This window comes from Lemur catta, chromosome 17, assembly GCF_020740605.2.
Source record: "Lemur catta isolate mLemCat1 chromosome 17, mLemCat1.pri, whole genome shotgun sequence".
Lineage (NCBI taxonomy): Eukaryota > Metazoa > Chordata > Mammalia > Primates > Lemuridae > Lemur > Lemur catta.
Window position 1 is genome coordinate 14,684,646 of NC_059144.1, and position 17,699 is coordinate 14,702,344.

The 17,699-nt window shown below is 46.3% G+C and overlaps 2 non-coding genes across 2 annotated transcripts; one reads left to right on the forward strand and one right to left on the reverse strand.

The window, feature by feature from the left end:
- Positions 1 to 3,591: 3,591 nt before the first annotated feature.
- On the forward strand, positions 3,592 to 3,696 carry LOC123622976. Its single transcript, XR_006729708.1, has one exon. It is a non-coding gene; the product is annotated as a small nucleolar RNA U13 (small nucleolar RNA).
- A 12,985-nt stretch (positions 3,697 to 16,681) lies between these two features.
- Positions 16,682 to 16,788, reverse strand: LOC123622999. Its single transcript, XR_006729727.1, has one exon. It is a non-coding gene; the product is annotated as a U6 spliceosomal RNA (small nuclear RNA).
- Positions 16,789 to 17,699: the final 911 nt, after the last annotated feature.

Here is a 17,699-nt window from a genome sequence, read left to right on the forward strand (position 1 = left end):
AGGAAGGACATCATGTAGACCCCTGAGGGCTGTGACAAGCAATATGCTTGTCTTCGAAGTGCAATGGGAAGTCATGGGCTAGTTTTAGCTACAAGGTTGGGGGACAAAATCATCTGATTTATAATTTTTTTAAATCCCTCTGGCTGCTCTGAAGGACAGATCGTAAGAGGACGGCTATGGAAACCAGACCAGTAGTAAGGGGATGTTTGCAGTTGTCTTAGCAAATGATTGACAGTAGTGGTTCCTTTTATTAGGGAAAGGATCATGAATCACTCGGTACTGTTTGGTCCATCACATCTGGAGACAGATCTGATTTATTAGGCCTGCCACCCTAGATAAAGTCATAGGGAGAGGCTGTATAGTTACTGATTCATCTGTTAGCAGGAAGCCAACTATATTTTCCTCGTCCTTCCTGTGATGGAAAAAATGGGGACTCACATAATTGCCATGAAAGCCATATTCATCCCAAAGGGAAGCATGCTGGGGACCCATGAGATCTTCCTAGCTTGAGCCAAGAGTGATGTGGCAGGTTTTAAACAGGACAAAAAAAAATTTTTTATTCTCTTCCTATTGAGAAGTGGGGTCTATGTGTCTTTCCCTTGATTCTGGGAAGGTTTGTGATTGCTTCAACCAATAGAATATAGTAGAAGTGCTATTATGTGACTTCCAAGTCTATATCATAAAAGGTCATGCAGTTTCTACCCTTTTCACTGGAACACTAGCTCTTGGAGCCCGGAGCTGCCATGGAAGAAGTCTGACTATCCTGAGGCTGCCATGTTGTAAGGAAGCCCAAGGCATATGGAGAGGCCACATGTAGTGCTCTAGTCAGCAATCCCAGCTGAGCCCAGGCTTTCAGCCATCTCAGCTCAGGTGCCAGATGTGAATGAAGGCACCAGATGACCAGCCCCCAGATATTGAGTCACCCCCAGCTGTTTGAGTCTTCCTAGCTGAGGCCTGAGACATCATGGAACAGAGACAAACCATTCCCACTGTTCCCTGTCCAAAATTCTGGCCTACAGACTCCATAAGCATAATAAAATGATTGCTATTTTACACCAGTTTTAGGATGGCTTGCTATGCAGCAACAGGTAATTGGAACAGGTAGAAAATGTTGGCAGAGTATTTTATAATCTGTTGGACCTGTGCATGGACTATATAGAATTAGAATAGCCTGTAAAATTAGAATAAGCTCAAATTCGCTGAAGCAATCACAAATCTTCCTAGATCTAAGGGAAGGAGACATAGACCCCACTTCTCAATAAGAGGCATATCAAAAAATATGTTGTCGTGTTTAAAATCAGACCAGCTCTCCCTGGTCTCCACAGGGACAGAATCATAACAGATACTCCCAGGTATCTACCCAATAGCTATTCCTTTTTCTTTCTTTTTTTTTCTTTCTTTGTGCTTGTTTTGTATCTCCTTACACAACTTTTTTTCTGATAGACTATTTTAAAGCAAATTCCAGGTACCGTGTCATTTTATCCCTAAATACTTAAGTTTGCATTAAAAAAAGATATTGTCTGTCTTATATAAACCGTGGTGCTACTATCATACCTCACAAAATGAACAATTTCTTCAATTAAAAATATTTCATTAATATCATCGAATATCTATTCAGATTTCCCGATTGCCAAAACTGTATATATTTTACAGTTGGATTGTTGGAAATCAGAATCCAAACATTTCCACTCACTGTATTTGGCTGTTGTGACTCTTAAGTGTCTCATAAACTATAATAAGTAATTTGAGTGTAATAAACCATATTTAAGTGTCTCTTAAACACCTCATTTTCCACCTACTATTGACTCATTGAAGAATCAGAATGGATATCCTGTAGAATGCCCCAGTTCTGGATTTTACAGATGATTTCATGGCATTATTTAATTGAAGCTTATATTCTCTGAATTTCTTCCACACTCACAGTTAGATTTAAAGGCTTGATTAAGTTCGTATTGTGCCATGTCAGCCATAACATTTAGTTATCTTACTTTTTTGTAATGCTAACACTAATTTGTGTATTTGGGTCTTGCCAGCCTGATCCCTTCATTGTAAGCTATTCCTTTTTCTTCCTTCAAAAAAAAAAAAAAAGCTCAATTTTGCGAATTTTGTGTGTGGCAACAAAGACCCGGCTAAAAGTACAGGATCTCCTAGCCTCTCTTGCAGCTAAGGGTGATCACATGTCACAGCTCTAGCCAATGGGATATAGGCTGAAGTTCCTGAGGAAGACTTCTATATCCAAATAAAAAGACAAAGACTCAAAGAAAGAAGCTTTGGGGCTTTTCCTTCTTTTTACTGAGAATAGAGACATGATGCCTAGAGCAACAGCAGCCATCTTGTGAACATGAGGTGACAAGCATGAGAACAAAGGCTTTTGTGAGCTGAAATACTGGAAAGCCCCCAGTTGGCATCAGTGAGAAATATGCCAGCTGTAGCCTGTTATCTACACACACGATTCTTTACCAAAAGAATCAGCCAAAAGAGCTGAGGAGAAAAAGAGCTTGTTTTGAGGAGAAGGAAATGGAGTGAGGGAAAGCAAGAGGACTACTCTTTTCCCTGTCAAATCTCGTGAGCTATTATATTTGACTCCTTATAAATTTCAAGGGTATGTGTGGCTTTCATAAAAATAAAAGCTTTAAAAATAAAAGACCGATTAAACATACATGTGAGAAATATTTTAGCATGAGGCTATGTGCTCTCTGGACGGGGCTCAACAACAAATATTTTGCGCTTTAATAGTAAGTTAAGTAAAAATCATAGGAAACATAAAAATGCTACCAAACTGACAATTCCAGGCGAAATCTGATGAGATATAGAGTAAATACCAAAAACCAGAGTGACAAAAAGTAAAAAAAAAAATCCATGATGTAGTTTTTTTTTTATTTGAAAATGTTTACAGGGGTACAAACGTTCAGGTTACATATATTGCATTTGCACCGCCCGAGTCGGAGCTACAAGCATGCCCATCCCCTTCTCCCCACTCCCATTTTTAAAAAAAGAAACCCCCTTTCCTCTCCTCCCATATCTCTTCCCCAGCTCCATCTAATCTCATCCTCCCTGCATTCATGAGAGGTAGGCAGAGCAGATTTTATCATTCCCACTTTACAGAGGAGAAAGACAAAGGCTGAATTGGCCTGAACTGAATCCCCAGTTCAGGCAGCAGCCGGGCAGGAGCAGGCTGCGTGCACAGCAGGTGCTGGAAGAGCTAGTGTGGATGCTTCACAACATTGTCTCAGAAGCAAAACTGTAAAACAGATTTTTACAGCAGTGATGACTCATCAGCATCATTACATGATTATTACATGAGTGCAAAAAGGGGTGTTAGAGTGGTCATCCCTAGCACCACCTCGCACCACTTTGTGTTGTACATGAGAACTGGGGAGGAGGTGACATCTCCAGGGTCCCCGTTAAGGCAACAGCTGCCTTTCCCCGTTATTTTTGTTCTGTATTGACTCCCTGGGCCACGTCATCCATTCCCGTTACACCATTTTCCATCTAGGTGAAAAATCTTACCTCTGTCTCCAGCCAGACCTCTCTCCATTCTTGGTGTGTTACATTCTCTTTCCGCCGGCAAACTTTTCTAGATTAAATCAGATCCTTTTGTAAGGGTTCATAAGGGTGACGTTTGGCTTTTCATGCTCATGTGTGAGATGTGCCTTCCCCAAACCTTGCTGCTTGGGCACATTAACCCACCTGACATGAAAAAAATAAAAAATTTAAAAATTTAAAGTGAAAATGAAATCGGATCACATTACTTCCATGCTTTAAGCCCTGCAGTGGTTTCCCACTGTACCTAGAATGACAACCCAAATGCCTTGCCACGGCCTGTGATCAAGCCCCTGACAATCTTATTCCACCACCCAGGAAGAGTTTGTTCCCACCTTGAGGCCTTTGCATTCATTCTTTCTCTTGCACCCATCACTAATTCACACGGCTCCTCCCTTCCCTCCATTCAGAGCCACTCTGCCTACGCTGGCCCCTCTTCACCTTGTGTCCTGCGTTATTAGCAGGATAGCGGTCATCACTATCTGGCACTGCTCGTGATCCTTTGGTCTTGTACACCCCACCCCAGCCGGAGTGTCAGCTCCAGGAGGGCCTCGAGCTGTGCGAGGCGTTCAGTCCTGTGAGCCGTAGCTAGAGCGGTCCCTGGTCACCAAGTCCTTCCTGCGTGCAGGCACTATTCTAAAACCCGTACACGCATTAACCCCCTTGGTCCTCACTCACGACCAGAGAGGTAGGAGCTGTTATTACCACTCCCGTTTTACAGATGAACCAAACGAAGACAGAGAAGTGAGGTGACCTGCCCATGCAGCCCGTGAGCCGGCAGAGCCAGGGTCGGATCCGTGCAGTCTGGTCTGTGCTTTCAACCAGCACACGCTCCCCCTGAGAAACGTTTGCGGAGCGCGTGGACGGATGCATCCACGCCCACTCAACATCTCTGCCTCGACGGTCCTCAGGCTCCACAGACCCCGTGCGTAAGACACTGAGCTCTGCGTTCTGCCAGTTGCTCAGGCCAGAGAGCCGGCTGTTGTCCTGGAATCGTTATTGTCCTGGAATCTTTATTGCTGGAGCAATCTGTGAGCAACGCCTGTTGATGTGCTTTCTCCTCATCCCCTCTCCACCCCATGGCTCTCGGCTGAGTGCATTTCCAGGCCACAGTGGCTCGTCTCCATCCCCCCACTCTGCCAGAGACTCTCCTAAGACGTCCAGGTCCCTCCTCTGGCCTTCAGATAAAGCCCCAAACTCTTAGCTTGAGCCTGTGGGACTCTGATCTCTGCTTGTACATTCCTGTACCATCTTGTCCCATCATCCCAATCATCCTCACAGACCTTCTTCTCTGGCCTCACCCATCTCTTCTGCTTTTCCCTCTGCTTGGAACATTGTTCCCACACTTCCTCTTGGTGAGGCTCACCCATCTGTCAGGTCTCAGCTGAAACTGGACTTCCTCCGGGAAGCCCTCCCACCAGCCACCGCCACAGTAGCCAGGTCCCCTATTAACTCTTCCGTCACACTCCGCACTTCCCCTTCGCCAACAGCCGCCACGTGGTTATCAATCACTTGTTCAATATCCTAGGAACGTTCTTGCAACCTAGTGGGCTCCGTGAGAGTAGAGATTGTGTCTGTCCTGTTTACTACAGGTGCTTGCTAAATATTTTATATTCATTATTTATATTCATTTGTAATTTATTTATTTATTTATTTATTTATATTTTTTTGAGACAGAGTCTCGCTCTTTTACCCTGGCTAGAGTGCTGTGGCATCAGCCTAGCTCACAGCAACCTCAAACTCCTGGTCTTAAGCAATCCTTCTGCCTCAGCCTCCCAAGTAGCTGGGACTACAGGCATGTGTCACCATGCTCGGCTAATTTTTTCTATATATATTTTTTAGTTGTCCAGATAAATTTCTTTCTATTTTTAGTAGAGATGGGGGGTGGGGAGGGGTGTCTCAAACTCCTGACCTTGAGCGATCCTCCCACCTCGGCCTCCCAGAGTGCTAGGATTACAGGTGTGAGCCAACCTGCCCGGCCTAATTTGTAATTTATAAACTCACTTTCTCTACTAAAAAAGGGTAGGGGGAAGTCTTTAAAAAGTAGGTACCAAAATAGTTTAAATTTTCCTGTATCACAGGGAGAGGGTGTGTGGGTGCAGGTGAAGGTCGCACTTCCCTCTGTTGCCACCAAGGGGCAGGCGGTGCCTTTCGTAAAGAGTCGCTTCTAGGGGCTGAAGCAGCAGCATCTTTGGTCCAAAGAGAACCAGGAGTAGCCCTCACCTCTCCACCACAATTCTGAGAGAGCAGAGGGTCAAATCAAGGGCAGGGTGGAGTGGGCGGGTTTTCCCAGGGACTGGACCCGGGTGAGGCTATCCCTGCAGCAAGAGGGCTTTAGGGACCTCTGAGGAAAACTGGAATTCGTTTATAAGAGAGACTGTGGCAATACGCCAAGGTCCTTGCCGAGAGGCAGGGGATGGACGGAATTAGAATCTTTTTCCTATCTCCAATCTTTGCCATGTCCAAAGGTGCCATGTTTTTCCCTTTCTTTCCACCTGATAAAATCCAACTCACCCTTCCAAATTCAGCTCAAACACTGCCTGCCTCCTCGGGGCAGCGGACCTTGGCCTCCACCTCAGCTCCCACAGGACTTAGGTTGCTAAAACTCTGTACCTCTGCCTCGAGACAGGGAACTCAGGCCAGGGAACTCTTTGAGGATAAAGACTGTCCTGGTCCAGCCGACTCTGGAGTGGCATGCATTGGGTACAGGAAGAAAATATTTAGGAACTTCTGCTTATTTTTTTCTAGCCCATATTTTATTAAAAACCACATTACTAAATACTTATATATATTAGTCCAATGTGTGCTTATAATTGTAAATAATTATATGGGAGTTGCACACTCTAAAACTTTTTACTGATAAGAGTGTAAGTGATAGAATACATTTGAAGGCTATTGTTTGGGTCATTGTTTCCCTGGTGCCTATCACAAACCAGGTGCTTAATACATGAAAGAGTAAATGAATGATGTTCCCTGGGGTTCAGGCTACTGTAATGATTACAGCATCCTCCAGATGCTAATGATTGTTGAATGGGCAATGGGTACATAGGGGTTTATTATGCCGTTCTCTGTAGCTTTGTGGATGTTTGAAAAAGGTCTTAAAGAGTCCTGTTGAAAGGCATGGAAGAAAACATACCAGCCTGTTAACTTTGCTTATCCCGTGGAGATGGAAATGATGAAATATTGAGGGGGAGTGTCAAAACCATCTTTATACGTCTTTATATCCTTCCACTAGTTAGCATATATCCTTTTGTAATTCAAAAAATCAACATTCAAAAATGAAATGCACCATCAGTTTTGCAAATTGAAAAATAAATAATATTCTAGAATGTTTATAGACGTTGGAAAATGGTTGCGGCGTTAGGTGGTGGGTGTAGCCAGGAGGGTGATTCCTAGGGGCAGAGAAGGTGTGGGGGGGTGGCAATCAGGGGAAGGGACTGCAGGAAAATGCAGAACACCTGACAATCATTTGGTAACATCCCACACCTCCTGTTAGCCCTCCCCCAGACCAGGCCAATAAAAGGAAACACCTGGGAGTCCTCAACGCCTTTCTCCACTGGTGGAGACTGACCCGTTCCCCTCTCTGGAACGTATTTTCACTTCGGGCGGCTTCCTTCTTTACTTTCACTTTGTATAGTTTCTTTCTTTTCTGTAACAAACTGTGTGGGATTGCTTTGCATGTGTGATCGCTCCGGCATGGGCTCAACTCGGTGCCAGTACACAGTCTTGACGCTGGGAACGGAGGCCCAGGGAATATCAACAGAGACCTAACAGCAGTGTGTTGTGGACTAAGTACCATGTCCAGTGACATCTTCTTTTTGCAAAGAATAAAATACATACCATGAGGGCATGACTGTCAATCCTTTTTAGCGGTAGACTCCTCTTTCAAACGAAATCTTACCAAAAGAAAGCTCTTCTCGTAGGTCCCTGGGCGAGGCATCCCGAGCCCCATTCTCAGCTGTCTCCCTACCCCTCATCACTCCCACCCAGTACCCCCAGGGGTCAAGAAACATCATGTGGAAACCCCTGGGCGTGTTCTCTACGGGCTTAGTGATGCCACTCAAAGGCTGTGTAACCTTACGTAAAAAAAAATTAACCACTCTGAGCCAGCAGCTTCATCAGTAAAATAAGCATAATAATCCCAGCCCCGTGGACTTGTTGAGAGGATTAGAGATGATTAAGTAGTAATTAATCAATACTCAGTAAATGGCAGTTACTATATTAGATTTGTTCTGAGGTGCCCTCCATAAATTCTGATTTAATGTTTCAGGTCAGCATCCAAACCATGAATCACCTGTGACAAAATTGCCTATGAATCCCTTTAACCAAAGCACAGTAGACGTGGACGTGGCCCCGCTGGCCGGACACCCCGAATGCCAACAGCATCTCCTGGTAAGTCCCAGATTTCCCAACATTGGGACAAGCTGCTGCCGCTTTTTCTGAGCACTGGACTAAGTAAATGACTTGCTTCTCAGGGTTGTGGGGTACGAAAACCACATATCTTAGGCTGTGTAAAGTTTTAAGATGTGCATTTATCCAGGAACAAGAAAAATATCATCTAGCTTAGGCATAACTTGTCAAAATGTAAAATATCTTGAGGAATATTTAAGATTGGAATTTAAAATCTCTGCAGTTATTCAATATGTTCATTCGGCCACAGACTTCCTAACCCCTTCAATAAATGGTTAGGTAAAAAACCCTGTGAGATGCCGACCAGCAATCCTGCAGAGCTGTCCAGAGAGCAGAAGGAAAGCTCTCGTGTATCAGAAAACCTTTGCATCAATGTGGAAGTTGCTTTCTAGATTTTCCTTTTTGAAGCTAGAAATCACATTCTGATAAGACGATTACCATTTTAACTTGAACTCAAAATCTGAATGACTTGTATTCAGGTCTGAATGGAAAGCTCTTGGGCTGAGCAAGGCTGGGTTAGGGCGAGGGGAATGAGGCAGGTTTGTGCATGGATTGGATCAGGTTTGTACAGGATTGGATCTGGTCTTTAAAATTTTGATACTTTGTTCATCATGGAATTTTCACATTACTTTTGACTTATTAAATCATATTTGAATGCAATAGTTTACCTTTTTTTGTTTGTTTGTTTTTGAGAGACAGCTTACTGTGACCTCCAACTCCTGGGCTCAAGCGATCCTCCTGCCTCAGCCTCCCCAGTAGCTAGGACTCCAGGCGCACACCACCACGCCCAGTTAATTTTTCTATTTTTTGTAGAGACAAGGTCTCACTATGTTGCTCAGGCTTCAGATAGGATTTATCTTGATGACTGAGTCTTTTGTCTCTCCTTAATTTCTGTGCCCAAGGCCTCATTCATTGCACCCTAGTCCTAGCCACACTGCTGAGGTGAAGCCCATCTCTCGGGCTGTCTTTGTGAGCTGGAGCTCAGGGCAGGTTTGATGGGACCTGGATGGAGGGTACCCCCATAGCCCTGAGGAGGGAAGAGTGGACGCCACAGAGTGGAGATGATTAGGAAGGGAAGGCTGAGCTTCCCGGGGCTGCTGCTACTGCCCCTTCACCTTCTGATGAGCAAATCAATCAGTTCGTGTACATTAAGAGCTATAAGTCAGAATGGTTTATCTGTTATCTTGGGTTGTAGCATTTGGAAATCATTTACTTTTTCATTCTTCTCTTTATTTTCTGAGCTTTCTATCATGAAAACATATTTCAGGTATATTACTGCATGTATGTATCAGAAAACAGTAAAGGAAAGACATTTAATTATTTAGAAATGAATCGACTCATCCTCAACAGAGCAAAGCATTCTTATTTTATTTTATTTTTTATTTATTTTTTAGAGATGGGGTCTGGCTATGTTGCCCAGGCTGGAGTGCAGTAGCTATTCACAGGCATGATCCCACTACTGATCAGCATGGGAGTTTTGACCTGCTCCATTTCCAACCTGGGCTGGTTCACCCCTCCTTAGGCAACCTGGTGGTCCCTCGCTCCCGGGAGGTCACCATATTGATGCTGAACTTAGTGCGGACACCAGATCGGCATAGCGCACTACAGCCCAGAACTCCTGGACTCAAGCGATCCTCCTGCCTCAGCCTCCCGAGTAGCTGGGACTACAGGCGCGCACCACCGCGTCCAGAGCAAAGCATTCTTGCTATTCAAGAGACCTGGGACAGGCGGAGGGAACAACACCTGTACACAGGCCATCAGTATTCGCCCGGACTGGTGCAGTAGCCTATCACTGGCCTTCTTTCTCCACTGTGGCCCCCTGCAGGCCACGCTCCACACTGCAGCCAAAAGGATCCTGTTACAATTTGAAATCAGATCATGTTATTCCCATGCCCACACCCTCTAGGGACTCCCTATCTCCTTCAGAGACAGAGTCCAAGTTCTTATCAAGTCCTGCGAGGCCTGCCCCATAGCCTCTCTGACCTCATCCCCACTACTCCCCACCCACTCAGCTGCAGCCACTCTGGCCTCATTGCTGCTGCTCACACACATCCCTCAAGGGCTGCCTCAGGGCCTTTGCACTTACCCTGTCCTCTTTGCACATGGCTCTTCCCCAGCCGGTCACGCTGCTCGCTCTCACTTTCTATATAGAAGGACATCACCTCCTGGATCCCGGTTACTCCCTGTCCTTTTCCAGACTTTGTCTTGGAAACCCTTGTCATGACCAGACACATTATTTCCTTATTTGTCTATTGCCTGCCTCCCATACAGGGTGTAGCCATTGGCTATGTTTTGTTTATGGCTGTGTGTCCTCAAAGAAAAAAATACCTTGCAGGCACTTGACAGATATTTGTCAAATGAATTAGTTGCCCAGCTAATGCTCACTGGGGTGGGGCAGGGAGGGTGCAGTCAGAACAGAATGAGGATAACTAAATTCCCTAGAAAAATGTTGATTTGGTCAAAGGGCACCTCTACATTATTAGGAATCTAGCACTAACATTCTACAAAAGGTCTACAGGGCAGGTGAGAAGAGAGAACGATTCTCTCCACCCAGAGACTCAGGGTAAGTTTCCCAGGGCAGTGGCCCTGGTTGTGAGCCCCGCAGGCCAGGCAGGACTGGGACTGCAAGGGGGCGCGGGGACCTAGGGCGCGATTCCTTCCATTTGGGGGTATTTCAGGCCCCCAGAGCCTCTCCCCACAGCCCATCACTTCCTTCACCTCAGGGAGGATTTCTCCAGAGCAGCCTAAGCCCGTGAAGATGGAAGCAGGAAGGGTGTGGGCACCACAGACGCACAAGCGATCGGAATGTCTAGTTAAGAGAGCAGGGCAAGAGGGAGCGGGAGACCTCAGCTCCCCACACCTCCCTCAGCCCAGACGTCTTTGTTTCAACCCAGAACCACCAGCCAGAGGGACCTCAGAAACTCAGAAGAGACACGGGATGGGGCGTGGGAGTGCAGTGAGACCCACCAACCCGAATGACACGCTAAGATCTCCAGGATAGCGGATGTGGGTGAGGGGAAGGGCCTTGAGCTATTGTATATCCTGACAGCCCGGGAGAAGCACGCCTGGGCCCTTGGGCAAAGCTCCAGGGAACTCACAGAATTCAGAAAGCCATTCTTGTTCTCTGCCTGCAGATGCCTCAGGCAGTCCTGCGGTTTCAGGCTTTTTCTGATTGGTTTTTATAATGGGGAAACAGAATCATTATTTGCCACCTGAATTTTTTCCTGGGGGAAGGAAGCGGGTAGACAGTCTGTGAGAATGAGACATCTTAGTGCAAACTGGGCAAAGAACCTGTGTGGCAGGTTCCCCACGTTAGAGGGGAGGAAACTGAGGGTAAGTGACTTGCCCAAGGTCACGCAGCCGGTAAGTGGTGAAGCCAGGACATGTTACTGTTAAGCCCCAGCTCTGTCACTGACACATCCGGCTTCTACAGGAAATTCTTAAAATGCAGATAACTGGTAAAGGTCTCCAGGCACTGCCCAAACTTATCTCTCTCCTGTCCCCAGGCCTCACTCCAGCCACCAAAGAATAGGGATGAGTGACCCTGGAGGATTTTATCCTAACACTGAATATGTGGTGTCATTTGTAACACCAGCTAATTGTCCAACACCAGCTGGGCATCCAACAATTCAATTCGCTTCTGACACTCACTTCCCAGAGTTAGTGCAGACCCCACAGGTTAAGGGCTCAGTCCCACAAGACTGTCCCCACTTCAGACTCCGGTTGCAAGTTCCAGGGGCCACTCACACTTCTGACTTCTGACTGGCTATATACATTTTGGGGTTCGACAACCCCCATCAGGGCATGGATAATTCACTAGAATGACTCACAGAACTCAGGGAAGCACTTTACTTACTATTACCAGTTTACGCTAAAGGATACAATTCAGGAATAGCCCACATGGAAGGTATGCACAGGGCAAGGCTGGGGAGGGGGCACTGCCATGCCCTCTCCACAGTGCCCCCCTCCCAGCCATCCATGTATTCACCAACCTAGAAGCTCCAAACCCATTGTTTAGGGGCTTTTGTTGAGGTTTCACTAAGTGGGCATGACTGATCAAGTGACTGGCCAATGGTGACTGGACTCAGTCTCAGGCCCTCTCTGCTCCACTGAGGTAGGGGTGGGGCTGACAGTTCTAACCCTCTAATCACCCGGTTGGTTTTTCAGGGGACTGGTCCCCATCGAGGGCCCTGCCTTGGGGCATGTCATTGGCGTACAGAAGACAGCAAATGCCAAGAGTTTCAGGAGCTCAGTTCCAAGAACAGGGAATAAAGAACAAATATTTATTTAATTATACCACAGTGAGGTTCAGGGAGGAGCTGAGCTCAGGGGCAGGCGAAGACCAGGAATAGAGTCTCAGAGATGGGGCCCAGGACCCGCCAGAGCTGTCGGATGAGCATTTGACATGACAATTTTTTAAAAGCTGAAAACATAATGATGAACTTTTTAGTCGGGAAATGTCCCTGAGTTAAAACTTCCCAGGAGAAATCCACAGGGAGAGGTTTGACTCCACCCAGCCCCCACCCCAGCTCGCTCAGCCCCTTCCACCCGACAGCCTCCCCTCATTTTCTGCCCCCCGACCACAGAGGAGAGGTGAGCCTGGACCGACCTCGGGAAAGGGTGCTGGTCTCATTCCGCTGGGTACCAGCTGCCAGGGTGCCGAGGAGGACGAGAAGAGCTGCAGAGAGGCAGAGCTGGTTCATCTTCCTGGCCCCAGGGAGGGCTCCTGTGGGACCTTGGGGGCTGACAGAGCTTTGCACAATGCAAACTGATGCGACAGAGAGCAGAGAGAGGAAGGGGAACAACTGAGGTCAGTCCCATTCGCTGCATAATCTCCCCACCTGCCCAGGCTTCCTGCTGGGGTCAACCCGCTCCGCGATAGTGCCTTTAAATGTTAATATGCCTGTGAATCTTGTTGAAATGCAGATTCTGATTCAGCATGTCTGGGGGCGAGGCCTCAGATGCTGCCTTTCAAAGAGGTGCTTCCCCAGCCTCAGTTTCCCCTGCAGTAAAATGGTCTGCAGAACCATACTTCTAAGCAGCAAGATGGGAGGAAACTTCATCTGGACGGACAAAGGGGAAGCAGGAGCAGGCAGAGAGAATGCTGCCTGTGCCCCCAACACAGGGGAACTATGGGGCCCTGGGGAACCTGGGGAATGCGGCAGAAGAGACAAGATCAGGGACAGGTGAGTCCCAGAGAACCCCATGTCTCTCTCCTACTGGTCAGCTGCTGAGCCTGAACCTCTGCCTTTAAGAGGCTTCTTTGCATCTACAGTACAAGTCACTTGACTTCTCTTGCAAATGAGTCTCCACAGCTACCTCTCAGAAGATTGAGTAGATTTCAATGCACTTGGACCACACCACACTGTGTGCACAAGTTAGTAAGGTTTGTCATTCCAGTGTCACCCCACCCAGCTGCCTGCTAGACCCAAGTTACAAATACCCCTGGGAGAGTCCTGTCTCAAGCTGGAAGCCAACTCTCAACTGAGTGTGCAGGGCACTGCAGTGGGTAAGACCGCACGTTTCACGGTGAGATGGACCTATTAATAGTATTTCTGGGCCTCAATTCCTTCATCCGTAAAATGGGGCTGTTTATAAAATCGTCACCCATTTCCTAGGGTTGTTGTGAAGGGTTTTTGAGACTGATGAATGTAGAATGCTGAGCTCTCTGCCCCTGGGCAGTAAATGCTCAATAACTCAGGTTTCCTACTAAAGTCATTATCCACCCAACTCCCAGGGGGAAAGTTTGAGACGGATCTCAGGCCTGTAAAGGAATCCCCCTTTCCTTTCAGGCCAGAGTAGGAACAGGAGGAAGCAGAGGGTTAGACGGAATTCAGGCCTTACGAGCCCTAGACCCTACCTGCGCCTCTCTGAGCCCAGGACTGCGCTCAGAGCGCTGAGACCCAACCTCCTTTCCGCACTTACCCCCCGAGCTGCCACGGAATCAGCCACCGATGGAAAGAGTGGAACCCCTGCCAAAGATTTGGAAAAAAAAAAAGAGACGCGACCTGCCCACGCCCACACTAGCCTGTGGTGGAGGCAAGACCACTGGTGATCCCACGAAGGTTGATGCTCCTAGCGGGTCCCCGGAGCGCGCCACTCACGGGGAGTTTCAGCAGCTGCCATTCCCACGTCCGACCACGCGGGGGCGGCAAAACCCCAGGTCGGGCCGCGCGCGTGGCCCGATCTGGGCCTTGTCCGGGCATCCTCGGCGTCTGCGAGGGCCACACGTCCCGGGGCTGCTCTGGGAGCTGCAAACTGAAAGCATCCGCCCGCCCTAGCCCGGAGCGCTCGGGACTGGGTCGTAATACCCAGCTGGAAAGCTTGCAGCCCACTGGTGAGTCGGGGAAGGGGCCTCCGAAATGGAGGAAGGAAGGAAGGAAAAAAGAAAGAAAATGCAAAAGGAAAGGGCATCAGAGAAAAGAAACAGACACAAAGAAAAAAACTCAATTTAGGAGAAAATTTAATTCAAGAAATGGGTAACTGGCTGGGCGCGGTGGCTCACGCCTATAAACCTAGCACTCTGGGAGGCCGAGGCGGGCGGATCGCTCGAGGTCAGGAGTTCGAGACCAGCCTGAGCAAGAGCGAGACCCCCTCTCTACTAAAAATAGAAAGAAAATAGCTGGACAACTAAAAATATATAGAAAAAATTAGCTGGGCATGGTGGCGCATGCCTGTAGTCCCAGCTACCCGGGAGGCTGAGGCAGGAGGATCGCTTGAGCCCAGGAGTTTGAGGTTGCTGTGAGCTAGGCTGATGCCACGGCACTCACTCTAGCCCGGGCAACAAAGTGACACTCTGTCTCAAAAAAAAAAAAAAAAAAAAAAAAAAAGAAAGAAAGAAAGAAATGGGTAACTTTCCAGGAGTTTGGGCTTAAAAAACTTTAACAAAACAAGATGTTAAAAATGAGTGTTAAAGAAACAATGGAAGATCTGCGTAGTACCACTAAAAGACTTGGAAATAAATGGAACATATCAAGGTAGAAATGAGTCAGAGCTAAAAATCAAATTATCAGCTAGAAGAAAGGTTGGGGAGGGAGCATTTATTTATATTCAGGACAACTTGAGTTTATGATTCTGGTTTGCAATCCTCAAACTTTGCCCAAATAAACTCTCTATTTATATTTCTTAAAAAGCAAATTAGTTCTTAAAATATCAGTTTATTATGTGTCATATGTTACTTATTGACATTAAACATTTGACATGTATTAACTATCTTAATGAACACAACAATCCTATAAAGGTAGTGGGGTGTTCAAACCCTGCACATTCCCAAGAAAAGTCTGTTTTCAGGACTGACCCTTGATCTGCTCCGGGGAACTGGGCTTGTAGAGCATTCTGGTTGAGGAGTGTTTTTGCATACCTGAGACCTTGGGCCATGCGGTACCAGTTTGTCTGGACAGTGTATACTAACAGTGTGATTTATGATGAATGCCCCCTTTCCCTCTGGGGGTCTGGAGCTTCACTGACTCAGGTCAGTCACGCAGTCACTGATCCTCAACAAAGAGCTGAGACACCCAGGCCTGAGCAAGCTTCCCTGGTTGGCAAGACTTCTTTGCATGTGTTGTTATGCACTGTTACTGGGTGAACTAAGCACGTCACTCAAGCCATGTGACTCCACTGGGAAGAGACATTTGGAATTTTGTGCCTGGTTTCCCCCAGACTTCATCTCATGCACATTTTCCCTTTGTTGATTTTATTCTGTATCCTTTTGCTGTAAACTGGAGTATAACAACTTCTGAGTCCTGTGAGTCCCTGTAAGGAACTGAGCCTGAGTATGGTCTTGGGGACTCCAAACAGGCAGTTTCCACTACTATCTCCAAATAGGAACTATAGTGCACAGAGGTTAAATAACTTGTCCAAGGTCATACAGATAGTAAATGGCAAAGCTGGAATTCAAATTCTTGGGTCTCCAGTGTCCACATTTTTAACAACTACCTATAAGTGAAGACAATCGGACATAATTAATGTCTCTTAAGTAGAAAACTCAACAATTAGAACAGAAAACTTATTCAAAGATATAATACAAGAAAATTTCCCTTAAAAAAAATCTGCAGACTGAAAAACCACTCCATGTTCCAGTAAAAAAAAAAAATCATGCAGAATGACACCAAAATATTCTTAAGTTACTGAATCTTGACAGTAAGCAAAATATTTTTAGGCCTTCATGCAGAGAAAAAGCCACCTCTAAGGGAGAAAAACATTCAGGCTGTTTTATAACAAAACTCACTGGCAGAGTTCAGTGAAGCCAGGTCCACAATTGTCCTGGGGAAAAGAAAACATAACCCAGGATCTTTTACCCCATCAAATTGTCCTTCAAGTAAAAAGGCAATAGGCAAAAATCCAGGAAAAACAATATCTGTAAACTCTTCATTTTTGTAGAATTATTTTTGTCTATCTAACGAAATGTTTATGAGGTTATCCTGAAATTACTGAAAGTTGCTTCCTGTGATGGAGCTTTACTATCCAATATAGTAGCCACCAGCCACACGTGGCTATTGAGTACATGAAGTATGGTTAGTATGAATTGTGATGTGCTGTAAGTGTTAAAATACACACAAGATTTCAAAGACAGTACAAAGAAAAGTAAAAAAATATCGCATTAATTTTTATTAATTATTCAACATGATGATATGTTGAAATGATATTTTGGATATACTGTACTGAGTTCAATAAACTATTATTAAACTAATATTACCTATTTCTTTTTAAAATGTAGCTACTGGGAAATTTAAAATTCTTTTATTTTTCTTTTCTTCGTGTCATCCCTATGCAGGGGCCATGCTAATCTTCTCCGTATCATTCCAATTTTAGTATACGTGCTGCCGAAGCGAGCATGGAAATTTAAAATTCTATTTGTGGCTTGCATTATATTTCTGTTGCACAGCACCATGGTACAATTTGGGGGAGAGATTGTGCTTCTTGTTTGTACTATTCAGCATAGCTTGATCTTTTAAAATAAGTATGATTATTCATATAAAACAATAAACTCGTTATTCCAAAATTAAATAAATAAACCAATGGACAAAGAACTATGTTTTCTCTCCTGGGCTGTTGAGACAACTAGCAGGGAGGCTCTGGATGGAAACCAATAATAATAGAATGGAGATCAGCTGGTCTCTCTTAGGGACCATTGTCCAGCCCACTTGTTTTACAGAGAGGGAAACTGAGGCCTTAGAGGGTTGCTTACTAGTGTAAGGTCTCATGGACTTGAGTCTGCAGTATATGAGGCTGAAGACTGGCATTCCAGATGAGGCAGGAGTACTGACCTAGGGGACTTGTTCAGTAGCCCCCGTGAGCCCCTCCAAGATGAGTGGTACTACCTCCAGACGAGGAGTCCAGGACATCTGGGATCACGGCTCCTGTCCAGGGTGCTTCCTCTTCCCTCAGCCAGAGAAATAGGGCCCCTTCGCCTTCAGCTGCAGGTTCAAGTTCCAGCCTCCAGCCCTGGCCCATAGCTCTCAGCCACTGGCACCATGGAGCCCAGCAGCCCCCTTGCCCTCTGCCTTGCCATCCGCTGGGTGGGCAGCTCAGAGAAGACTTCAAGTGAGCCAAGGTGTTGAGAGAAAGGACTCCTGAAACCCACAGCCTATGTGAGGAGGGCTGGCTCCCACAAGCCACCTGGTCACTTCTACCTCAGAAGGAGCCCAAGACCCAGATACGGAAAGGGGCTCACCTGTGGTCACCATCCAGCCTTGGGCAAGATCTGCGGCCAGACCTTCCAGATGACTATTTGGTTTAATTAAATC